This window comes from Ailuropoda melanoleuca, chromosome X, assembly GCF_002007445.2.
Source record: "Ailuropoda melanoleuca isolate Jingjing chromosome X, ASM200744v2, whole genome shotgun sequence".
Lineage (NCBI taxonomy): Eukaryota > Metazoa > Chordata > Mammalia > Carnivora > Ursidae > Ailuropoda > Ailuropoda melanoleuca.
The window spans coordinates 10,479,535-10,506,660 of NC_048238.1; positions in this window are offsets into that span (position 1 = coordinate 10,479,535).

The window sequence follows — 27,126 nt, forward strand, 5'->3', positions numbered from 1 at the left end:
GAGGGGGGATGGGGATGGGCACCCTGTGAGCCAGTATTTCCGGGCTTTTGTTCCCTGGCGGCTTTCCCTGGTGGTTTGCTGTGCGTCTTCTGAGAGCCGGAGCAGTAGCGGCCGAAATTCAGCCTCTGTCACAGAACGGAGGGATTGTGGCCCGTTCTCCACTGATGTTCTGGCCACTTTAACTCTGTTTCTGTTGGTGCTGCTCAACCCTGCACCATCCCGGGCTGTGCGCCCCACACCCGGCGTCCCAGCCCTCACTTCCAGGGCTGGCGCGTCTCTGTCCTTTGTGTTTCTAACCCCGCCAGCCGCCAGCCGCCAGCTGCCCCACGCGCACTCCCGAGCTCCCTGTTTCAGTATGGTTCGCCTGTGCTCTGGAGCGCCAGTTTTCAGTCTGGTCGCGCTTGCACTCCTGAGCTCTCGGTTTCACTCTAGCGCGAGTGTGCGGTCGGGAGCTCCTGTTTTCAGTTTGGACACGGGCGTTCCCACGCTCACTGTCTCAGTCCGCTCTCTTGCAGTTGCTAGTCTGAGAGTCCAGCCCACTCCCCAGCACAAGGGGCTATTGCTTCCCGGCACCTGAGCGCAGAGGCTCCCTCCCCCTTCCCTTTATCTTCCTATATCTGTGCTCGGATTCACAGCTCCCCACTTCGTACCTCAATACTCAGCACTGGAGATGTTCATTTGTAGAGATCCAGATGTATCTTCCTGCGTCTCAGGCTGATTCTGTGGGTGTTCAGAATGGTCTGGTCGATATCCAGCTCGACTCGGACCAGCTGAAAAAGGGTCGCCTACTCCTCCTCCGTCTTTTCCTCCTTGCAAGAAGTGGTTGCCTTTCTGTTCATAGAGTTTCTGCTACTCTTTTCTTCATTCTCCAGTTGTATTCATAGGTATTCGGAATGGTTTGGTGGCTCTCTCGCTGAACTCCTGGGACCAGACGAACTTTAGGTCTCCTTCTCATCCGCCATCTTGCAACGCCGAGCTGGAGCTCAACTCCTGTTTTAAACTGGGTTCCTTGCAGAAAGTGGTGGCTATTCTGTTCTTAGTGTTGCTGCTATTCTTTTCCTTCATTCTCCAGTTGAGTTTGTAGGTGTTCAGAATGGTCTGATAGCTATCTAGCTGCATTCCTGGGACCAGACAAAATTTAAGCCTCTTGCTCCTCTGCCATCTTGGATTCCCCCATCTGCCTAATGGAGAATTTAAGGGAACAATCATAAGGATACTCACTGGGCTTGAGAAAAGAATAGAAGACCTCAGTGAGACCCTTCCCGAAGAGATAAAGGAGTTAAAGAATTAATCAGAGATGGAGAATCCAATAAATGAGATTGAAAACAGGCTTGATGCAATGAACAGCAGGGTGGCAGAAGCAGATGAATTAGTGACCTAGAAAACAAAATAATGGAAAATACTGAAGCTGAACAAAAGAGAGAAAGAGGAATTATGCAACACGAGAATAGACTTAGGAAACTCAATGACTCCATCAAACGTAATAACATTCATCTTGTAGGAGTCCCAGTAGAAGAGGAGAGGGAAAGGGGGGCAGAAAATTTATTTCAAGAAATAGTAGCAGAAAACTTCCCTAATCTGGGGAAAGGAAACAGATCTCTAGATCCAGGAGGCAAAGAGAACTCCCATCAAAATCAGCAAAAGCAGGCTAAGACCAAGACCTATTGTAATTAAATTTGCAAAAGGTAGTGATGAAGAAAAAATCTTAAAAGGATCAGGACAAAAGAAGTCTTTAACTTACAAGGGAAAATCCATAAGGCTAGCTAGAGATTTCTCAACAGAAACTTGGCAACCCAGAAGGAAGTGGCATGATCTATTCAAAGTGCTGAATGGGAAAAATCTGCAGCCGAGAATACTCTATCCAGCAAGGCTATCATTTGGAATAGAAGGAGCGATAAGGAATTTCCCAGACAAACAAAAGCTAAAAGAGTTCATGACCACTAAACTGGCTTTCCAAGAAATTTTTTTTTTAAGATTTAATTTATTTGAGAGAGAGAGCATGAGTGGGGAGGAGGAGCAGGGGGAGAGGAGAAGCAGACTCCACGCTGAGCAGGGAGTCCTATGCAAGGCTCAATCCCAGGACCCTGAGGTCATGACCCAAGCTGACGCAGATGTTTAACCGACTGAGCCACCCAGGTGCCCAAGCCCTGCAAGAAATATTAAAGGAGACTCTTTGACTGGAAAGGAAAGACCAAAAGTGACAAAGACAAGAAAGTATCAGAGAAAATCTCCAGAAACAATGACAAAACAATAATAAAATGGCAATAAATACATATCTATCAATAATTACTTTGAATGGACTTACTTGAATGGACTAAATGCTCCAATCAAAAGACATGGGGTGTCAGAACCTATTAAAAAAAAGACAAAAAGAGACTTGTCTATACACTGCCTACAAGAGACTCATTTGTGACTTAAAGACACCTGCAGATTGAAACTAAGGGGATGGAGAAATATTAACCATGCAAATGGATGTCAAAAGAAAGCCAGAATAGCAATACTTATATTGGACAAACTAGAGTTTAAAACAAAGACTCTAAGAAGAGAAAAAAGAAGGGCATTATATAATCATAAAGGAGACAATCCAACAAGAAGATAAAACAGTTGTAAATATTTACGTATCTATCCAACATGGGAGCACCCAAATATATAAAACAATTACAAACAGAAAGAAATTCATTGATAAAACACAATAACAGTAGGGGACTTAAACACCCCACTTAACATCAATGGACAGATCACCTAAACAGAAAATCAACAAGGAAACAATGGCTTTGAATGACACACTGGACCAGATGAAAGTAACAGATATATTCAGAACATTTCATCGTAAAGCAGCAGAATACACGTTCTTTTCAAGTGCACATGGAACATTCTCTGGAATAGGTCACATTTTAGGTCACAAATCAGGCCTCAACAAATAAAAAAAGATTGAAATCTTATCACATACCTTTTCTGACCACAATGCTGTGAAGCGAAGTCAAACACAAGAAAAAATTTGGAAAGACCACAAATGCATGCAGGTTTAACCATGCTACTAAATAATCAGTGGGCTAGCCATACAGGAGAACTTTAAATAGGAACGATGGCTTTAGAAAATAACAATTCTGGGGCACCTGGGTGGCTCAGTCATTAAGCAGCTGCCTTCCGCTCAGGTCCTGATCCCAGGGTCCTGGGATCGAGTCCCACATTGGGCTCCCTGCTCAGCGGGGAGCCTGCTTCTTCCTCTGCCTGTCACTCCCCCTGCTTGTGCTCTCTGTCAAATAAATAAAGTCTTTAAAAAAAAAGAAAAAAGAAAATAACAGTTCTGAAAGTCACAGCACCATTATTCCTTAGAAGTTCATATGGGGAATCTACCCACTAATGATTTAGAATTGTTTTTCTTTTCAAAGTCTTTAAATCATTTTTAGAGTAGACATTGAAATATATTTATTCCCAATTCCACTTACACATTTCAGCAGAGAAGTTCACCTTGGGGATTCAACCAGGGAGAATCGGGACAGCAAACCTTGGGTTTGGGGGCCCACAGCTGCTTGGATGAGTAGCACACAGACACACCAGGCTGGGGTGCAACTGGGGATTGGGGGCTTCTGGCTGGTACTAAGCAGGATCTGAAGCACAGTCAGCTCCTTCCTTCCTCCCTTCCTTCCTTCCAGAGAATAGTATCTTAGAAAACTTTAAACTTCTTAGGAAACTACTTACAGATAAGAATATGCAAAATGAGAATGTTTCACCGCGCACCGTTCTATATGGCAGAGAGCTTAGGGAGCGAGATAGAGAAGAATCAAGTTTAAAGTCATTCAGGGGTATTTTGAAAATCTTGTTATATAAATAATATGTTTCATAATACACTTCTGTTTCAAAATATGTTTGATCATTAATTACCATTTTGTTACCAATAGAATTAAGCATTTAATGTGGTCTAGCATTTGCGAGACACGACGCGTATTTATTCCAGACAAGTAAACATGAAAATCCTTCCTGCGACCTTTATCAAATGCCATGATTTGTCACTCCACGTGAAATCTCTAAATATTCTTTATCCTGCATTTAATTTAAGTCTCTGTCCTTGAAAACAGGTGCATGTTTGAAGAAACAAAATACAGAGCTTTGAGTCAGGCACACCAGCTTGAATTCCAAATCCCACCATTAGCTTGCTCCTTACTTCTGCCCTGGTGCCCCTGCAGCCTCTTTTCCACTCAGCAGGCAGAAGGATTTTCTGAGGAAGGAAGAAAGACCATGTCATACCTCTGCTCGAAAGGCTCCAGTGGCTCCCTATTTCACTTGGAGCCAATGCTCCATCTTTGGTGACCCCTTCCTCTGGGCCTTTGCTCTGCCATTCCTTCTACTTTTCAGGCTTTCCCTCCCTAGGTGGTCAAGGCTCACTCACTCAGCTCCAATATCTCTTCATCCAAGTGGTCTCTGCCAACCAGCTTCCCCCAGCAACCCCTCCCCACCTCCACAACACTCCCTACGCTCCTTTCCCTGAAGTTGTTTCTCCATACCACTTATGACTCACCCAATACATGTTGTTGATTTGTTTATTGGTTATTATCTGTCTGCCACTTGAAAGGAAGTTCCATGAGGATGAGCATTTGTGTCGGTTTTAAGCATGGCTGTATCCCCAGTACCCAGAACTGTGCCCGGTTACAAATATTTGCTGAATGACTAAGAAATAAAAACCATACCTCTTCAATAAATGCTTCTCCTTTTCTACCCCATTGAAAGGAGTACAGGTAGACCTGATCATGAGGAATGCTAAACAGATTAGGATACATCCAGATTTCTTTATATCTAATTTCAAATTAAAAGGATCTAGTTAGGATTATTTGATTAAGTTGCTCATCACAAAATATTTTTGGTAGTAGGTCACTCCATGCAGCATGGGTAAAAGTCAACCAGATGTCTTAAATATGTGCAACTAACAGCAGATATATCTAAATAAACTTTATATTAGTAAACCTCAAGTTTTACTCCTAGTGAATCCACCCTCTCCGAGCTCTGGGCAATATCTAGCTAACCTCCTGGAGGGAGGGCCACGTATCAATCTCTTGCTTTTTCTTTTTCCTTTCCGCCAGCCGAACTCACTAGCAGCAGGTCTCCTATTTCCGTAGGTGACTATGTATGTGGGGGTTGTAGATAAGCATATGGCCCCGCACTGTCTAGAAGAAACATAATGTGAGCTACATTTTAAATTTTCTAGTAGCTCAATTTAAAAAGTAAATGGAAAAGTAAAAATTATGTAATTTTAAGAATATACTTCATTTAACCCAGTATATCCAAAATATTATTTCAACAAGAATCAATATTTAAAAGATGCATGAGATATTTGACATCCTTTTTTTGTACTAAGTCTTCAAAATCTAGTGTGTATTTGCCACTTGAAACGCATCTCAGTTTGGACACATTTCAAGTACTCAGTAGCCGCACAGGGCTAATGGCTAGTGTTACAGACTATGTGTGTATCCCTCCAAAATTCATGTTGAAATCCTACCCCTCAGTGTGATGGTATTAGGAGGCAGGGACTTCGGTTGGTAACTAGGATTACTTGAGGCCATGAGGGCAGAACCCTCATGAATGGTGTCAATGAGTTACAAAAAAAAAGTGGGGCACCTGGGTGGCTCAGTCGGTTAAGCAGCTGTCTTCAGCTCAGGTCATGATCCCGGGGTCCTGGGATCGAGCCCCACATGGGGCTCCCTGCTCAGTGGGGAGTCTGCTTCTCCCTCTCCCTCTGCCCCTGCTCGTATGCACTTGCGTGCTCGCTCTCTCTCTCAAATAAATAAATAAGATCTTTTTAAAAAACAAAAGTTACAAAAAAGCTTACTGCTCTCTGCTCTTTACCATGTAAGGATGCAAGAAGATAGCCCAGGCTGTGAACCAGGAAACCGGCCCTCATCAGACACCAAATCTGCCAGCACCTTGATCTTGGACTTCGCAGCCTCCAGAACTGTGAGAAATGCATGTTTATTGTCTAAGCCTCTCCGCCTATGGTATTTTATTACAGCGGCCTGAACTAAGACAGCTACCCTATGGGGCAGTGCGGATGCAGACTCGCTCTTTAAATGTCTCAGTGGGCCATGTTAATAACGTTACTCCTTACTTATTCCATCAACCAAAACAGATTGAGTGTCTGCGGTGTATCAGGAGCTGTTCTAGGCCGTAGGACACAGCGGTGAAAAAAGTAGACAAACTTGCCTTCCTGTCCAGAACTGACATTCTAGTGTTGGACACAGAAAGCAGTAACAGGTTTGTAGCAAAGGAGATAATGGCTAGCGCCAAGGGGAGGGGTGATAGGGAGAGCCTGGGGTGGAGTAGGGTTGCAGTTTTAAAAAGATCGTTCTAGAAGGCTTCACTGAGCCAGTGGTGCCTGAGGGAGGTGAGGGAGAAAGGCGTGGGGGCATCTGGGGGAGGGGGCTCCAGGTATGGGGAAGAGCAGGGATAGAGGCTATACTTGGACTGTCCAGGGGTCTGCAGGAAGGCCACTGTAGCTGGAGTGGGGAAGCAGAGGGCAGCACAGTAGGAAGTGAGGTCGGGGAGGGGGAGGGAGCATCTACACAACTTGGTAGGACTTGCCCCCGCCCACCTCGAGTGAGAATGGGAACCTCGCAAACGTTTTTTGGGCTTTTTAAAAATATTTTATTTATTTATTTGTTTGTTTAGAGAGCACACGAGTAGGAGGAGAGGCAGAGGCAGAGGGAAAGGGAGAGAGAAAATCTCAAGCAGACATTGTGCTGAGTGCAGAGCCCAATGCAAGGCTTGATCTCACGCCCCTGAGATCAGGGGCTGAGCCAAAATCAAGAGTTGGTCGCTTAACACACTGAGCTGCCGAGGCGCCCCCTTGCAAGTGTTTTAAATGGAAGGTTAATAAGACCCGCATTTTACCAGCACATTCTGACCAAGCCCAAACATTCGCTGCAGATCCTGGCACTCTCTTCCACCCCCCCTATTGATTTCTGCCCTAGGCTGTAGGCGTGCAACCCTAGCACGCACTGCTGAAACGTGGAATGTGGTCCATCTCTTCAGAGGTGCCCCTTATCCTATCGCCTGCTCTGCAACTGTTTCTTTACCCATTCGGCTACATAGAAGGACAGAGGGACTGTACGTTGAGCTTTCAGGAAAGCCACTGTGTGCGATGAAAAAGATCGGTTTCTGGGCAATGTCTTCCATAAGGCAGATACCCCATGGAAATGAAACACAGCTCTTCCTGAGAGCACTTTCCATTTGTTTAGATTAAAAATTCTCCTCACCGAAATGAAGACCTCCTCTTCCAGAGGTCTGCTGTGAGACATGGAGACCAGGAGAAATGCCGTCTAAACCCCTGCTGCTCCAAGTGTGGTCTGGGACCAGCAGCACCAACACCAACTGCAGAATCGCCAGCCCCAACCTTTTGATTCCAAAAGGGAGCTTCCCGAGGGATGGAGCTGTAGATCTCTTAAGGGCCAACTCTGGAAGTCACCCAGTAGGACTTCACAGCTTTCTATTGGTTCAAGCAAGTGACAAGGCCAAACTAGATTTGGGGGTGGGGGGGAGACGCCATCTCTTGAGGGCAAGGAATTCGCAGCCTTCTTTAATCGGTCCGCAGGGAGTAACTGACATGTAGTGAGCAATCGTCATGTAAGTACTATTAGCCAGTATTACCTGATTCATCATCTTTAAAATGCACTTTTTTTTTTTTTTTACATTTTATAGATCCACAGAAAGTTGTTAAGATAGTGCAGAAAGGTCCTGTGCACCCTTTCCTGGTTTTCTCCAGTGGGTAGACCGCACGTAATTTTAGAACAATATTGAAGCTAAGAAACTGACATTGGCGCAGCGTGTGTGGGGGGGGAGGTTCCATGTCATCTTAAAAGTGCGCAAGTGACAGTTGTTGTGTGGTTGCCGTGTACTAGCACCGCATTTCATCAGTTTTATTTTTTTTTAAAGATTTTATTTATTTATTTGACAGCACAGGCAGAGGGAGCAGCAGACTCCCCACTGAGCGGGGAGCCCAATGCAGAGCTCCATCCCAGGACCCAGGGATCACGCCCTGAGCCGAAGGCAGACGCTTAACGACGGAGCCACCCAGGCGCCCCATGTTTCATCAATTTTAAAATTCATGTCCTGGGGCGCCTGGGTGGCTCCGTCGTTAAGCGTCTGCCTTCGGTTCTGGGCGTGATCCCGGCGTTATGGGATCGAGCCCCACATCAGGCTCCTCCGCTATGAGCCTGCTTCTTCCTCTCCCACTCCCCCTGCTTGTGTTCTCTCTCTCACTGGCTGTCTCTATCTCTGTCGAATAAATAAATAAAATCTTTAAAAATAAATAAATAAATAAATAAATAAATAAATAAATAAATAAAATGCATGTCCTTTCACATTTTACTTCTCTGACATGAAAATGTGTCTTACAATCAAACATATCTTACAATTAGAAGCATCATTTTTCTTTTCCTAGTAGTATATAAAATAATGGTGGGTTCTACAATATCTACATAGAATGTCTTAGGTTCCATAAAATATTGTATTGGCCCACTTTCCAGACAAACTGAGGCACACAGAGGTTAAGAAGTCCTCCCAAGGTCACACAGTGAGTAGGGCTGTGGATGGGAACACGGGGACAGAATTCAAACCCAGGTACTCTGGCCCTAGAGCCAGTATGCTCACCTGTACTCTCTTGGAAGGGAGTTATAACATGATATACAGAGCATCTTCTATATTTAGCATGGCATTGGTGAGGTTTAGTGAAAAGTATGTAAAGAGACAAACCCCTACTCTTTGGGTCTAGATCCCGCACGCTTACCCTACACTACATTCCTCACCACATAGCTAGCTAGCATCCCATGCATTCTGTGGGTGTACTTTTCCTGATTGCGAAACTATGAATTTGAAAGGTCCTAGGAGCGACAAGCTCATGAGCTCTTTGATGTGAAGCTTGAAACAACGGTGCGCCCCACAATGTCCTTTGACTTCTAGCTCAATGACACTTTCTTCCTTAGTGGGACACATTCAACCCTGAGTTTAATCAATTCTCTGTGGAGATAAGAAATTGAGTAGGAAAGAATGAAGTTAAGAAAATAGAGAGGAGGTGATTCGTTTGACTTTCATATATGTGAGAAATAATGCAAATTCTGGAGACAGGCAGACCACCTATGGATTGAAAAAATTAATTTTTTAAATTGTAAAGCCATTTCAGCCACTTCTTACAGATGACACCTCCCTTTTTTGCACCCCTCTTTTTTGCATTTTACTTAGAATGCAAAAAGAGAGAGAGAGAGAGAAAAAGAAAGAAAGAAAGAAAGAAAGAAAGAAAGAAAGAAAGAAAGAAAGAAAGAAAATTATTCATCAGTAGGTTGGAGCTAAATATGATGCTTACTACATAGACCACCACCAAGAAAAGTGGAAATTAGTTTAACCAGATGGGGTATATACAAAACTAATTACAGATCACAAATTTAAACTTTGCTCCCCAGGCAGCTCTTTGAAATCCTAATCTCTAACTTGGGGCTAACAACCAAAAAACACAGCTGGTCATTTAAGAAAGCTGGGATTGGATGCCAGTTGCTTTGTATTCTAAATTCAATGCAAAACAACAGGCCTACCTGCTTTAAAAGCTACTCATTCTTCCTTTCATCATGATTTCTTTGATATGAACTGTTCTGCGGGTCAAGAAATATACCAAATCTAGAATAATTTAGGTCTGTTGACAAGGTAAAGGCAATTATCTAGACCAACTGGGAAACTGTTGCTTCAACTAATCATTTCTGTATAATTGGTTACATCTTGTCTAGGCTTGTGTGGTCACAGAATATGCTTGAAACAAGAAAGAATGGTTTTATCAACTTTGCCAAATAAAAAGGGGCCAAATACACAGGAATTTGCTTGGGGTCAATGTCCAGTTTGTTGAACTAGAGAAGGTGGCAGAAGACTTGATTTTTATAATCTAATCTTTGAAGTGGCATTTTGTAAGTCAAATAGATAATATTTTATCTAACACTCAACCGAAAGCCACATCATCTCATTGAATTCGTACCATAACCCGCTAAGGTAAATGCCATCATCCCCATTTTACCAATGAGAAACTCTATCTCAGAAAGGTTAAGTCATTTTTCCAAGTCCACACACTAATAAAAGACAGGTCAGGCTCCAAACCATTATATCATATGTGACTCATTATATCTGTTTCTGTTTCAAGCACATAAACATGAATTTCAAAACCTATCAGACCCCAATAATTTGGGGTAAGGGGTTGTAGGCCTGTATTTTATTAAGATTTCCATTTACAGTTCTAGTATTTTAGGAATTAGACTTCAGTGAGATGGAAAAACTAGCCAAGAGGTAATAGGGTCCATTTTCTGTTCCAGGGTCACAGAACTGTGCTATTTTGCAGTACTTGCCTAGTTGGGGTTAACCACATAAAGGCAGTCCTCACCCACATTGACCTGATTTTTTTTTTTTAATTTTAGGAAGCATATATAGTGTTCTTTATTAAGTCCCTCAGCAGGGTCTAGGGTAGCATCCTATAATCCAACACATTAATATTCATGCAGTGAAATGTATGAATATTGACCCTAAATGGGAAAAAGACTATAAATAGCCCCCAGATGATTGAAGTCAAGTTCTGCTGATAAATCACTGATGAAAAAAACTTGGACTTTTCAAAGCACTTAGGTCATGGGACTGTGCATAAAGAGTTGTAGACCTATATGTTAAATATTTCTTTACCATTTAGAAATCGAATTCTGAGGAATCCCAGCCACCGATTCAAGAAAGTTCTCCCTTTTCCAATAACTACGTGGCACATTGGGCTTCCATTGTATGGGGCCCCTTGCCCAATGTGTGCAGTTCAGCTACGTGCCACCCTCCGTGAGAACGTTAGAGCTCAAGGTGGGTGGGCTGTATGAAATCTGCTTGTTATCTACTGAAGTTGACCTCCAATAAAGCCTATTTCATATTTATACCTTCTGGTGCTAGCGGTATGTATGGCTGTGTCCCCTCCGCACAAAACCAGAGAACTACTCGGCTAGAAGGAACCTTCAAATTCATCTAATCTAATTCCCTGTCATGGCAGCTTACAGCATGCCCCCTATGGTCCCTACCTCTTGGTATTAACACCCTAGTATAGGTCCCTTTGACTGACAGAATACAAAAAAAGTCTTGATATGCCACTTCAGAGATTAGGTTATAAAAGATATCATAGCTTCCATCTCTCTCCCTACCTCTCTCTGTGCCTCCCTTCCTCATCACTAGCTCTGGGGGAAGCCAAGTGGCCATGCTGCAAGAATATTTAAGCTGCCTTATGGAGAGTTCGTGGGTGAGGAACCCAGACCTCCTGCCAACAGCCGTGTGAGTGCACCATCTTGGAGGTATATCCTCCAGCCCCAGTCGAGTCTTCAGATGATCGCAGCCCTGGATCACATCTTGGCTGCAGCCTGCTGAGACACCCTGAACTGGAACCATTCAACTAGGCTGCATCCAGTTCCCGATCTACAGGAACTCTGAGCTAATAAACGTGTTTTGTTTTTATGTTTTGTTTTGTTTTAAGCCACTAAATGCTGACAGAATTTTGTTATGCAACAATGCATAACTAATACATTCCCCCCATTTGACAGAGGAGGAGACTGGGTCCTAGACACATGAGGAGATGCTCCAGGACCCCTCTAGTCCCATGACTCCAAGGGCCACCCTAGCTCATTCTGCTCCTGTGGAATGGGCAGAATGACTCTAATTTTTTATGATCTTGGGTGCCGCTTCCCAGAATCTTCTGTTTTCTCACAAAGAAATTAGAAGCCCCTGGAAAATCTGGCCAATAACTCAGCTGTGAAAAGGAAAGTTTGGCACAGATGTCCTGGTTCTGGAGGGAGTCTGCCCACTTGCTAAATTTCCCGAAATAACCTTCTTTTGTGGGTTTGTTTTTCAGGAGATCGTTTTTGTTTTTTCCTATAAGGGTGAAACTTTCTAGACTGCAGTTGTTAAGTCAGGGAAAATGAGAAAGCCTCTAGCCCCTTTCCTGTCCTTGGTGTGCAAGAGTGTGCTCTTAATCACCTGTCCACTCTCTCACAGATTTTATGTCAGTGTTGGCTCTGGCCGAGCCTGTGAGCTGGCGTCAGACAGCAGAGCTGCAGCTGGCCCCCTGGTCATGTTACTGGATGAGTGATTGCATTCCCTGCTCTAATGCTGAGTGTCTTCTCCCACCAGCTGCAGTTTGTATACAGGACGCATTTCCTGTCTGAAGCCCCTGTCTGCCTCTCATATCTCCATAAGCCATATGCTTGTATGTTTTAAGTACAGATGGAGACATTAGTCACATAATTCATCACATGGGAAAATTCAGAGGCAGCTATTTTATTTCAATATGAGAATTAATTTCTACCTTTGGTACCGGTAGAAAAAAATCCAGAAATGTCAGTGGGAATTGTAGGTGGAATATCTACCCTTGCTTAATTTTACTAGGTTCTTTTTTTTTTTTCAAGGTTAAAATGTGGCATGACACATGCAGAAATTATAGAACAATACATAAGCCTGGTCTGGTAGGTTTATTGCAGGGAAGGCCCCACTTCTTCACCCCTTCATGTATGCTCACTCTTTGGCCTGTGACTTGGTGGTATCTTCCTTAACAGGCAGTATCTATTCCCCATCCCCTGAATCTAGGCTGGCCTCATGACTTGCTTTGTTCCAATAGAATGTGACAGAAGTGGCTGTGTGGTGGTTCTAAGCCTTGGCCTCAAGAGGTCTTGGAGCTTCCTTTTCCTTTCTCATAAGCTTGCATCTGTCATGTGAATATGTCCGGACTAGCCAGTGATCAGCCAGCCAGGCAATTCCCAGACATAACGAGAAAGCCCAGCCAAGAGCAGCAGAGCTACCAACTTGACCCACATCTGACCACAAATGCATGCAGAAGCACAGCAAAAATAAAGAACCGCCCAGTCATCCTGTAGACTCCTGAGCAATGATAAATGACTGGCTTTTAAGCCACTGAGTTTGGGGATAATTTGTTATGCAGCATTATTTGTGACAATAGATAGCTGATAGACAAAGGCCAGGGGCTTTTTGGTATTGTGTGGCATGCTCAGGCCCCAGGCTGGAGGCAGGCCATGAGATGTTTCCAGAGAGAGAGCTCTGCATGTCCCGTCTTGGGGGTTAGGAGCCTGACTGTCAGTCTGAGGTCCCAGTCAGAGGCAGGGCCTTAGATATTCCCCATCAGTGTGCAGACTTCCAAGTCACTGTCCTGTTTGCAGCCCAGGGGTTGAGTGTCCTTCTTCCAGAGTCCAGTCCCAGCGATTCAACATTTCTAGAGTAAAGACCTCCTACCCTCAGCCAGGGGTCTAACTGCATCGTATAGCTATGTTTAACAAATCCACCTAGTTTCAGCTGCACCTGCCTCCTGTTTCCAGAGGGACCTAGTTCTACCAGTTACTGAACGTCTGGAAGGGGGAGCTCTTGTTTTGACTTGAGTTTGTTTTCAGCTTTCCCTGCTGCCAGCTTAGAGCTCCCTGGTCAGATGAGGCAAAAGCCTTAAAACAGAGCAAACTATCAGGCTTCCCTCCTGGAAAGGACTGGGCATCTGAGCAAGGGAGGGGAAGGGTGAACCTGGGCCCCGGTGTCTCAAGTTCACAGGTAAGAATGACCCAGGGCAAAAGAGGATTGATTGAAGCAATGTAACGGCAAATAGCCATGGAAGAGATACTTAGAGCCTTTAAATTTAGCTTCAGTAGCATTTTTAGTGACTAGCAAGAAAAAAATACTAAATTGAAACTTATAAACAAAGACCTGCTTTGATGAAATCTCTCAACCGTTTATAGCTCCCGTCTTCCTAATTCTATCCCAGTGCCTAAAATTCACTTATACCCTAAAACTATCAATGTGTATTTGGGTCTGAGTTTTTCCAAAAGTTGTTTTCCCGTCATTGATCAAGGTTAGATCCCATGTGGGAGCTATTATATACTTAGTATTTTTGTTAAGTATTATCTGTGCTTTTCCGAGATTTTCTTCAAAAATTATTTCCTGGGTGCTGTCCCAAAAATCAACAAAAGAAACAAAAAAAAAAACCAAAAATGGTCATGGTCACTGCAAAATACAAACAGTTCCGGAACTCCCTTCCTCTCATCTTTCTTCCCCCACGCTTGTTTTCCCACTGGATCCAGTTCCTCAGATAATCATTTTTAAGTAAATGCTATATGAAGAAGGAAATGGATACTACACTAAAATGATCAGACCACCTCTTGCAAATACCCATCCAGGCATAGACAGATTGTTTGTGGTGTCCGTTACACAATGTCCTTACAGTAGATGCCCTCTTAGTTTCTACAGGTTTTTGTTTCGTTGTCTGGGGGCTGCTGGCAGGAGATCCCGGCCCCTGGGACTCATGACACTTTCCCCCCTGACCATTCCCTTTAACTGCTGTCCTCTGACCTCACTGCAGTGTTTGTTTGAAATGTGATTTTCCTGCTCATTTTGCTCTTGCATGTTTAGCAAGTACTCTTTCCTTCCTCGGTGATCCTGTGTCTGACCTTCCCCTAGCTTGTAACCAGAGCAGACATTTTCATTGTCCTTGTAAATTCTAACCCCATTTTGGAATGTAGGCTCCTGCATGATTTATTCAGTACTTTTTCTAAAAAATTGAGGTAGAATTGACATACAACATTATATTAGTTTCAGATGCACAACATAACAATTGGTATTTGTAAACAGTGCAGAATGATCACCACAATAAGTCTGTTAACATCCAGCACCACATGTTGTGATGAGAACTTTGAAGATCTAGTCGCTTAACAGCATTGCAATATGCAATACAGTATTATTAACTACAGTCACTTTGAAATGACAGCTGCACAGTAAACCTCCATGACTTAATTATTTCATAACTGGAAGTTTGTAACTTTTGACTCCCTTCACCCATTTCACCCACCCCCTACCCCCCACCTCTCACGACCACCAATCTGTTGTCCGTATCTGTGAGCTTGGTTTTAGATTCCACGTGTAAGTGAGATCATAAGGTAATCATCTTTCTCTTTCGAACTTATTTCACTTAGCATGATATCTTCTAGGTCCATCCATGTTGTCCCAAATGGCAGGATTTCATTTTTTATGGCTGAATAATATTCCATCCTATATATGTATCATATTTTCTTTATCCTTTTGTCTATCAGTGAACACTAAGGGTGTAGCCATATCTTGGCTACTGTAAATAATGCCGCAGTGGACATGGGGCTGCATATATCTTTTCAAGTTAGCGTTTTTCTTTTCTTTGGATAAATACCCAGAAGTGGCATTACTGGACATATGGTAATTTTATTTTTAATTTTTTGAGGAACCTCCCTACTGTTTTCCACAGTGGCTGCACCAGTTTGCATTCCCATCAACAGGGCACAAGGGCTCCTTTTTCTGCACATCCTCACCGACACTTGTTGTTTCTTGTGGTTTTGATTTTAGCCATTATGACAGGTGTGGGGTGATGTGTCACTGTGGTTTTGATTCGCATTTCCCTGATGATGAATGATGTTGAGTATCTTTGCATGTGCCTGTTGGCCATCTGGATGTCTTCTTTGAAAAAAAATGTCTATTTAGATCCTCTGCCCATTTTTTAATCAGACTGGGTTTTTTTTGCTATTGAGTTAGATACTTGGTATTTTTATTAAAGATGAATGGTGGCTTGATAAAGGTTTTTAAGATGAGGGATGATTATAATGCTTATGCTAGATTTACTCCCTGCTTTGATTTGTAAAGGATTCTAGATGGCTCCTTAGCTTTCCTAAGATGAAATAAATATAGAACTTAAAACTCAGGGCCTACAAAAATGCACATGGACAAAACCAGGGGAAAAATAGGGGGAAAAAATTATGCAGGCTCCATTCCAAAGATGAGCCAAAAATTTGGCTCTAAGCTTTCTGATAGCCCACTCAAAAAGGGAAAATATAGTTCAAGTGTGTGATTCTTGTGGTCTGAGAAATAAAGCCTGCCAGTAATTCTGAGGAAGTAAAACTTCTAGCATATAGAACTAAAAGAACATTCCCATGCAGGTCTTCACATGGGGCACATGGCTTCTAAAATAAACATGATTGCTGGTGTACTAGAGATGTTTATTAAAAGATCCCTCTGTATGAAGCTGAGAAGGGTGACTATCAGTGTGCTTTCTGGCAAAAGCAATTTTTCAAGTGAGTCTTTTACAGTGTGATCTAAGTGTTTGGCTCTCCAGTGGCCTACCAAGAATGAAATGAGTGTCTGGAGATGAATAGCCAGTTCATCCTTAAAATAAACTTCCATTAATATAATTTCTCTCAACAGAGTTTTGACTTTTCCTCGTCATGCTTTTGAGCAGGGAATATCAGTAGACCATCGTACAAAGGCTAAATAAAAGAAATTTAGCTTAATTTGCTATGTGAGGCTCTCAGGTTTGTGAAAAAGGAATGTCCTGACAGTGAGAATTAGCTTTTACAGTGGATCCCTATGAGAATAGATTCTTTTAAATAGTTTTGTCTTGTTCATCTTAAAGGATGGAAAAATCTGCATAAGGCTTTCCCCCGACCCTGTGAGGTCGGGGTTGTGATGATTCATTTCCATGATGCTAGATACAGAACACTAATTCATGCTGACCCCTGACTCCTGGGCTGGGCCGAGCAGGAATAAGGAAGGAAACATTAGAAAAGGGGGCTCCTGGCCAGCCGAGGGGTAAATTTCATTTGGGGCATGGCTCAAATTCCACAAGGCCAGAATCAAACTTACAGCCATCTGTTTGAAGTTTTGTGGGAACCAAGAATTCCAGGGCCCAGGGAGATGGGAGAGCTTCCCGGGAATAGACTCTTTATTGAATCTTTTTCTGTTCCATGATGGAAGACTCCCTAGGGCTTCCTTTCCTCGTGATTTTAGGGCTGGGGAGGAGCTTAGTATGCACCTTTGGAGCTCAGACTTGGACGTACTGTGGCCCTTTCCCACAGAAGAAATGACCCTGGAATGGAATCTTTGGACCTTTCGTATGTGCCTCCTGAGATAAAATGACCCCAAATAAATGCAATAGATTTCTCTGATGACCACATTCAATTTGCCAATTATTTCCGACTTCAGGGAAACCAAACTGCATATTATAGCAGTGATTCTAGCAGGCTAAAAGCAGATCGCCCATCACTCAGTTTCTCTCCACTAGAATCAATCTGTATGAGATTGAACTACCATCTAGCGGAGGAAACCTTCAAAATTCGAGGCGGGATGTTACAGTTGTGGATCTGTGTCTGCAGTCAGTGCTGACAGGTTGCCCAAATCTGGGTGGAGCAACCTGCTGAAAATGTTCTCCTTATATGCTTGGCCCTACACATTCATCCATGAAAGGAATATCTTTGAGGTGAACTTACTAATTGTCTTGGGTCAGTTTCCCCGAAACCGAGCCTGAGATAGCAGTCCTTGGGCATCTGATTTACCGGGGGCTGTTTGGAGGAGAAATCTGTGAGTGAGTAAGGAAAGAAGGATTGGGAGGAAAGCAAGGGTGTGGCTTCAGGAGAAGTCTAGCTTCCCGCTGCCCAGTCCCACGGAGAGCTCTGGAGCATAAACAGCGAAGCAGAGTCTGTCCCATCTTGAGACAAGGCGGCTTTGATAAGCTACACCAATCAGTCATTGGCTCCCAGCCGCCCTGCATAGGGCTGGCGGCAGGCGGGGTTGGGGTGGGGATGGGGACCCCAAGCATCTCGGATTAAGGCAGCTCCAGTCGCCCAAGAGCTTCCTCGGGGGAAGGTGTCAGATGTGAGCTCTTAGCTGCAGCCCTTACGGCAGCTTAGTGAAGGAGGTCCCAAGGTATGAGGCAAGATACCAACAGAAGCCACTAAGCCAGTGCTTCTCGAACTTGAGCGAAACTCTGGAGCGCTTGTGAAACACAAATTACTATGCCTCCCCCCCCCCCGAGTTTCTGATTCAGTGAGGCTGGAATGGGGCCCACGAATTCACATTTCCCAGGTGCCGCTCCTGCTGGGCCAGGGGCTATGCTTTGAGAACCCCAAGCAGAGCTAACATTTAAAAAAAAAAAAAAAGATCAGTTCCCTTTGGAAAGCTAGGTCACGCTCTCTTCACTCGCTGGGCATTTGCATATCAATGTATTTACAGAGGTTAAGTAAAGTGAGGGGTTGGCTCATCAAAAATGTAGACAGACTGATTTTATCAGGCCACTGACTCAGCTAAAACTTGCTTTCTCTCGTCCGTCACCAATCCCAACTCCCAGGAGAGAATTTCAGCAAAGAGTCAAAGGATGGAATCACTGTGTCTAGAGACCAACATCTCAGCAGTTCAGGGACAGGGCGGGTGAAGGCTGGGTGAGGAGCTGGGAAGCCTGGGCTCCACGCGCGCTCCCCCACAAATGACTGTGGGGTCGCTGGCAAGTAGTCATGACCTGCTGCGCTTCAGTTCCCTCAGATAGGACAGAGAGGCCTTGAAGGTCACTTCCAGCCCAGAGCTCTTCTGCCAGTTACTCCAGTATTTACCTTTGGGACCCCAAGCAAGCTCACTGGGTCGCAGGTCTTTGTATCTGAATCTGTGCAATGGGTATGGTGGACTCAGTTATCCCTCTAGCACTTCCACTCAGCCTTTGAGCCTTCTGCCCAGAACACGAATGCCAGACTCTTTCTCCACAGCTGAAGACAGTCCAAGAAAAGCAGTACCCCCTGAAAACAAACTGGTCTGAGTTTCTTTTGTTACCAAAAAGAGGAAACAGAAAGAGTCACTGCTCTCGCGTTGGGCTGTCTCTGTCACTTGATACGATCCTAGTTCCCGGAATCTTGTGAACTAGGATCATTACTCGCCAAGCTGAAGCTAACTCCGGGGAGGGCCTGACGGATCGCAAGGCTGAGGCACTCTCCATAAGCTCCAGGGCTTTACTTTAATCCTCTGGGACAGCACGTGGAAATCTGTAATGGTTTCTTCCGAGCGCCGTGGTCTGTTGTATGAATGCATACAATGGCGCACGGCACATGAATGGAAACACTACTGTTTCAAAAATTAATAAACTTGGCGATTCAGAAAGAGCACTGTGGTGCTGACCTTCAAGGTCCTCATGAAACAGAAGCCCCTATGCATCCAGTCCCATTAGTCCTCACACTGATGAAGGAAAGTCACACAGTGTGCCTGGAATGCAGAATTTTTCTTTATTCAGCCATTCAGTTGGAGCTCAGTGTGTGGGGGGGAGGGGGGAGGGTACAAATAAGACAAGAAATATCTATTATGTGCTCTGTAAAAACAGCTACGTGCAAAGTGCTACAAAGAAAGAGCAGGGTAAGGAGGGCAGGTGGTGCTGGGGCAGGCTCAGGGAGTCGGCAGGGGGATTGGAAGGGGGACAGGGGCAACGTGGGGAGGAGCTGCCTTCTTATACAGGGCTGTCTGACAGACTCTCACACAGAGGGAACTTTGAGCAGAGCCCTGACGGCAGTGGGGGGTGAACTCTGTGGCGACACGGAGGGCTGGTGTTCCAGGCAGAAGGGACAGCAGTACATGGCCAGTGGAGTGCTGAAGAAATGGGAAGAAGGTCTGGGGGGCTAGAGCAGAGTGGGCCAGGGGAAAAGGGGTGAGCACAGGAGTGACATGAGCTGACATGAGTTCTTTTTGCAAGGATCCCTCTGGCTCCATGTGGAGGCAGAGAGAGAAGGGGAGATCAGTGAGGAGACTAGAAGATGTGGCTTAGCCGGTTGTTAGCCCTGGAGGGGAGGTGTCCAACTCCACGGATATCCAGAGTTTGAAGGTTGAGCAAGCAGAATTTGCTAATGATCTGGATATAGGATGTGAGAGAAAGAAAAGGGTCAAGGATGAATCTAGTGCTTGTGTGAGCTACCAGAAGAATAAAACTGCCGTTTGCTGACATGTAGAAAACTGGAGGGACTGAGCATGTGAAGGGTGGGCTAGAGAACAAAGGTCTGGTTCAGAATGTTCTAAATTTGACGTGGCTCGTAGACACCCATGGGGAAATGTCATGTAGGCAGTTGGAGTCCAGAGTCCAGAAGGGAGGTTTGAGCTGGAGAGGCGGTATTAGGTGGCGTCAACTACCTTCTTTCTGAACAACCGTGTACTCTAAGCCTCAGTGGTGAATGACATATTCCGGCCCAGAAGCTCCAGATGTATAACAGTAGATTTTTCTAACATAAGGCAATTTATAAACAAGTAAAATACAAAGCCATCATAGTTCTAAATAACATTTGTCTGCAAATGAAACCTGTGGGTTCAATTTTACAGCCAGGACATGCATACTCCAACAGTATTCTTTTTTTTTTTTTTTAAGATTTTTTTAATTTATTCTACAGAGATAGAGACAGCCAGCGAGAGGGAACACAAGCAGGGGGAGTGGGAGAGGAAGAAGCAGACTCACAGCAGAAGAGCCTGATGTGGGGCTCGATCCCATAACGCTGGGATCACGCCCTGAGCCGAAGGCAGACGCTTAACGACTGAGCCACCCAGGCGCCCCTCCAACAGTATTCTGAGGGTCACGGTAGGCAGCTGGTCAGCCACACCCAGGAATAACTAGACCTTCTCTGTCCATACCTCCATGCCCTGTGTAAGAAAGGATCGATGAAATTGGGCTTCCCCAAAATCAAGAACTACGTACATCAAAGGACATTGTAAAGAGAGTAAAAAGACAACCTATAAAATAGAAGAAAATATTTGCAGATACCATATCTGATACCATATCTGATAAGGGGGCAGTGTCCCAAATATACAAACAACCCTCACAATTCAACAGAAAAAGACAAACATACATCCCAATTTTTAACATGGGCCAAGGACTTGAGTAGGTATTTTTCCTAAGAGGGTATACAAATGGCCAAGAAGTACCCGAAAAGATGCTCGATGTCTTTCGTCATTAGGAAAATGCAAATCAAAGTCTCAGTGAGCTACCACTTCAAACGAATGAGAAGGACTATCATCCAAAGAGTTGAAAATAACAAGTGCTGGTAAGGCAGTCGACAAATCAGAATCATGGCGCATTACTGGCAGGAATGGAAACCGGTGCGGCCACTGTGGAAAACAGAGTGGCAGCTCCTCAAAAACTCGAACAGAGAGTTACCAGATGGCCCAGCAGGTCCACACCTGTGTTGGCACCCAGGAGAATGGAAAAGGGATACGTGTACCGCAGTGTTTAGAGCAGCGTTGTTCACAATATCTAAGAACTAGAAGCAGCCCGGATGTCCATCAATGGATGAGCGGATAAAGAAAATGTATATACGTATGATCAGTGTCATTCGGCCATAAAAAGGAACAAAGTGCCGACACACGCTACAGCGTGGATGAACCTTCAAACCACGCTAAGTGAGAGAAGTCGCAGAAGGCTAGCTAACCTAGGATCATTCATATGCAATATCTGGAGTGGGTGCAACCATGGAGGAGGAGAGCAGAATGGCGCTCGCCCAAGGCGGGCNTTTTATGTTATGTGAACTTTATCTCCATGATTTTTTTAAAAAACCCTAAAAATTAGGAAGGATCATTGAAATTTTAAAAGCTTTGAAAAACAAATGTCATTGGCAGACTCTGCCTTTGCAGTGGGAAGATAATCTTCCCCTAAGTTTTCATAAAAAGCCCTGGGTAACTCTGATACAGGCTCAAAGTCAATGCTGCAGTCCGCTCGCTGCAGGGAGAGCCAGCACCTTCCCCCAGAGCCAGCATCAAAACTCGGTTGTTGCCCTGATTTACATCCCTGGCGCTTGTGTATTCTGGCACTTCCTCAGGTTGAAGGGTTTGGAAAATAACTTGTTACCAACTAAACCGAATAGCCTGATTCCTTGTTTACCAAAAAGAAAAGTGAAAGAGACAGAAAGGCAGGATGGAGCACACTGTGCTTTTGAAAGCACAGACTGTTCGGGGAGGGACACGCTGCTATTTTCGGTCTTCTGTGGGTGTGAGGGTAACAGGCCTCTGGAAACAGCTGTTTAACAACAGAATGTGAGAAGTCTCCCGGGACTCAGAGACCCGCCCTCTACAGTGAACCAAGAGAAAGTTCACCAGAGCCAGGAGAGTTCAATGCATTAAAAAAAAAAAAAAAAAAAGGGAAATGGGGATTCAACACAGGGGTCTGACTGAGCTGCAGTATTGACAGGGCTTTGCTCCCTCTGTTCAAAAGAACGAGTCCAGGAAACTGCAAAGCCAAACCAGACACAGACATAGTGTACTTTCCGGAAGAATAACTGCTCTGAAAGCCACTTCTGCGGGGATCCAGCCTCCCTCTGGGGGGCTGACAATCTGCCCACTTTGGGAAGGAAACAGACTTGGGTGGAGGGACAGTAGACCCTTGTGCAAACTTTTGTTTCGGGATCCAGCATTAAATGCAAACTCTTTTGATATGATGAAGAATAGAAGATGGTTTGATGACAGAGCTTACTTTCATTTTTGTTCTAATGAATCATGACATCCACCTTTCAGAGCTTGTCGCCATGCACTGGAAATGAAAACCAACCCATTCCCACCCAGCTACAAAGAACACACTATAAATAAGGACCCAAATGGTGGTGTGTTAAAAGCTGGGTAACGAGTTGATCCGTTCCCTTTCGTTTTTCCTATAAAACCAGGTGTCTTGCACATAAGGAGAGGAAGGACAAAGTCTTGGCATTTAAGGTATGATGACCTGACGAATGGCCCATCTGGAGCCATACTCTGGTCATCGTCTTTAGCGTGGATTCATTCAGTCATTCCTTCAACAAATATATATTTATTACTTGCAGTGTGTCAAGCATCATGGTAGGTATGGGCATACAGTGATGAGCAAACCAGACACGATCTCTGCCTTAGGCAGTAAGTAACAGAAATATCAAGAACTGTTTACCCAATTTGGGGCTGAGACAGAGGAGGACATTTTCCATCACCCAAGTTCAAGGCTTCCTTCCCGAATCCTTATTTTCTCTTCTGAAATTAAACTCCATCTGTGATGAAATACAGTGGGCCATCCACTCCTTAGAAACCTAGGCCCTCAAACTCATCAGAAGAAACTAGCCCAATGATACATTTCGCAAGGTCAGGATGATTTCGAGTTGAGCGACTACAGTGGCCCAGGCTGAGCTAGAACTCAGGCCTGTGGGTCTTTCCCTCACTTCTCAGGTTCTCCCGTCTGGGTCTCCTATAAACAGCTACTAGAACAACAACATGCAGGACTCCTCCCAAACAAACCATAACTTACAGTTAAACTTAAGTAACAGCTCATTCCCCAGAAAACTGAAGTCTGCAGATAACTAGCCCAAGTGAAAGATGCGCACAATGTAATACAATGAAAATGCACGCCATTTATATAATTGAACAGGACTTACAGGGCTTGCCACGAAAATCTTGTTTCTTGGTCTGTTCTAGGCTTCGCCAGTAACTGTAGGTACCACTTGCTTTGCACCTGTGTAACTAAAAGGCCCATAGTAATAGTTTCCTCAAAACAAAGAGATAGTTTGCCCCAAATGTAAATCTACATCTCTACCTCTTAGGGAGCAAAATACAATCCCCAATCTTTAGCCACCTATTTCCCAGTATCTGCTCTTCAGTGACCCCCAAAGCTTTAAATAAGTTCCAATCCTAACCATGATGCCCATGTTATATTTGTTTATAAAAGCTACAGGTGGTGCAAAGCTGAGTGTGGGTTCAGGAAAGGACCATGATCAAAATCAGCCCAGGGGCACCTGGGTGGCTCAGATCGTTAAGCGTCTGCCTTGGGCTCAGGTTGTGATCTCCAGGTCCTGGGATTGAGCCCCATATGTTGGGCTCCCGGCTCAGTGGGAAGTCTGCTTCTCCCTCTCCCCCTGCTCATGCTCTCTTTCTGTATCTCTCTGTCTCAAATGAATAAATAAAAGCTTAAAAAAACAAAAGACAAAAATGAAAAATGGCCCAGACAGGCTGGATTCAGGCATCGATAGTACCCAGATGATAGGTCCCCTCTGACTTAGGGCCCTCCAATGCAAGTGGAGAACATCAGCCTCGAAGGGATCAGACTGGTAAGCTGCCACTTAGTAACCAAGCACGGGACTTCAGGCCTAAATTTACAGTGAATTCTACATGCAGTAACTTTACAGAAAGACCACAGCTTGGGGGCTTGCAAGAGAGGGTTCTCTCCCTCTATTTAACCTCTCTCCTGTTTCGTTTCTTTAAACAGCATCCTAATAACCCCTTTTCACACTTAGGTTCTCTGATTTTAGTCATTTTGAGGGTGTTTTCCTTCTCTTCAATACTTGGGCAATAGAAGTCATTGTCTGTCTCCTGATAGTTGATTATTTTAGTGGATGTTTGGGTGGCGTAGCAGAGACACAGTCGCCTGGAGGTTAGATGGTTCAAAGCCAGTTGAGTGATAACTGAACAATTTATCACAGCAAATAATTGGCCTTCCTAAATTCAATTTCAGAATCGCTGGAGGAGGCCCTCGAGGAGGTCGGGGACAGGGTTACCTGGGCTGCAGAGCCTCACTGAAAATAATTCATGTGAGGGCTCCTGGGTGGCTCAGTTGGTTAAGCAACTGCCCTTGGCTCAAGTCATGATCCTGGAGTCCCTAGGAATGAGTCCCTCATCAGACTCCCTGCAAGGGACTGAAGGAGGCCGCAGCTAAGAGCCAGTGAGAAACCGAGGCCCTCAGTCCAATGATTTAGGAGGAACTGAATTCTGCCAATGTCACTTGAGTGGGCTCAGAAAAGAATCAAGGAATCTAGCCACATAAGGTTTCAGGGGTAATTGTTTGATAAGGCAGATTAGAAGAAGCCAAAAATGCACACATACTCTTCTTTCTTTCTTTTTTTTTTTTAAAGATTTTTATTTATTTATTTGAGAGAGAGCGTGAGCGCACACACACACACACGAGTAGGAGGAAGAGGAGAGGGAGAGGGACAAGTGGACTCCACACTGAGCGGAGCCCAAAGCGGGACTCGATCCCAGGACCCTGAGATCATGACCTGAGCTGAAATCAAGAGTCAGCTGCTCAACCGAATGAGCCACCCAGGCACCCCGCCTCTTCTTTTAAGAACAGCGTCGAATATGCCAGTATGCAGGATTTTCTTCTTCCTCTTCCTCCATCATTTCTTCTTCCTTCTAATGAAATCAACCCCAGAGAAGGGCCTTGCATGTGTTGCCTTTGTACCATACAGCAGACACTTCGCCTTTGCGGCAGAGTCAGCTCCCGAGTTTGGGGGTGGGGAGCAGAGAGCAGATTGGGGCAGCGGGGAGTCACCTGCGTGGGCACCTCCCGGAAGTGCCAGGCCGCTTGCAGCGATTGACCTTGAAGCTGGACAGCAAGACGAGAAGGATGACTGACCCTTTATACATCCGGCAGCCTTCCCAGCTTAGTTGGCAGCCTGGATTTATTCCCAGTTGTCAGGAACCCCATCGCAGATGCGCTCCATCCACCGTGTTAGGGATAGCTGCTGGGGGCCCTCGGGCAGCCTTCTCAGCTACTTCCGGGCCGGAGGCACGAGGGCAGTCAAAGACTGGATGGCTGTGCATGTGACCTCTGTCCTGCCTCCCATAGGATGATCCTCTTGATTAGGGTCAGGCGTCCCAGAGGTCACGGGCACCTTTGAGAGACTCAGCTTCAATGCCTGCATCTCCAGAATATTCAGATAAGTCGGTGTTTCAGAAACAAAAATGAGTGAAACCCCACTGCCACGTCAGCCAGGGTCCTGTGGAACAAAGTCAGGAAACACACCCAGTTCTTCAAATTGTAATGCCAGACCCACTGCTGGCAAGGTCGTTCCAATAAAGCAGTAACGGTTCTGTGCTTTTCTTTCTTTACCAACTGTATAATCATACTACCTATTTATCCCAAAGGAGCAATGTCAGGTTAACCCCATAAACAAATCTCAGTTTAACACGGTTTATGTTCAAAAGACTGCAGGACCCGTACTGGCCCAACCCGACACCGTGTAGTTTCAGCTATGAAACTGCGTTCTTCCTTCTGTGGTCTCCTGGATCTTAAACGTCCTTATGAAATCACCGGTGATTTATCGATCACTTTACTTTTTATAAATCTTGCTTACTTTTCACAACAAACTGAGTAGAAGATCTGTTTTATCATCAGTTAGCAGATGATTATACCAAGGAATACAGAGGGTCCGTGACATACCCCCCCGCCCCCGCCAGTGAGTAGCAGAGCGGAGATCCGAACCTAACTGGCCCCTGAAGCCTCAAGGCCACAAGTCCCTCCGCCCCCTGCCATTTTAATGGAGGGAGAGTCTACTTACCGCTCTGCCGTGGACAAGGACCATACATCAAAGGCGCTCTACCAGCCAGGAAAAGAGATCATTGATCCCACAGCTTCGAATAAAGGAAGGACACTCAGGTCAGACTGTCTTCATGACGACTGTCGCTCATTCGCAGCAGCCGTGCACAGAGACGGCATGAGCCGTCCACAGAAATTCTTCCCCACGGTTACCAGCCCTATGTTACCGGCTTAGAGATTGCTGATGATCTCTTCCGGCAAAACCTGACGTAATAATGTGGGGTCTCAAAGGTTGCCTGGGAGGAGTGAGAGTACTACACAGACCCTCCGTCTCTTCCCCCAGAGCTAAACCCCCTCAGATCGTATCTTAGCAGGTTTGCTTTAGACCCCTCAAATTCTTCCACTTGGAGTCTTTTGGATGCAAGAAACAGATGCTCCCTCCGCCTGCTAAAATAAGACAGGTTTGGTATTGGGATGCACCCAGAGTAGGGAGGGGGAAGAGAGGGCCACAGATGCCAAGACACTTCCCTGACTATCTTGGACCTGCAGGTGGAGGGAGATTCTAGAACACAGGCTGCTCTCCCAGCCCCGGCGTCCTCACAGAACCCAGCTAGTGTCCACAGATCACCTCAGCGGTCTTTCTGCACCTGAAAGTGGCGGAGTCTGTAGTGCTGGTTCTGACTCCTGAGACATGAAGGCGAACTGGGCCCCACTGGGGCTCTGGCTGGCCTCTAAGTTCCCTGAGTCCTCAGGCCATCTCTGAGCAGAGAACAGCCTAATGCAGCTGGAATGGGGCGGTTTCGGGGAGAAGAGGGAAGGGGGCGCTGGCGGGTAATATGTCTGGGGCAGACTTGCGACAGTCCCGAACCAGACAGTCAGGAGTCTTTTCTGATTCACCTCGTTTTCCCAAAAGAAGTCTGCCCCCTTGGAATTTTTGCTGGGGAGAACTAGCAGGCCGTGATAGGACTGGGGGAGGGAGAAAGTGCTAGAAGAAGAGAAGGGCTACTGTGTAACCTCCTTAG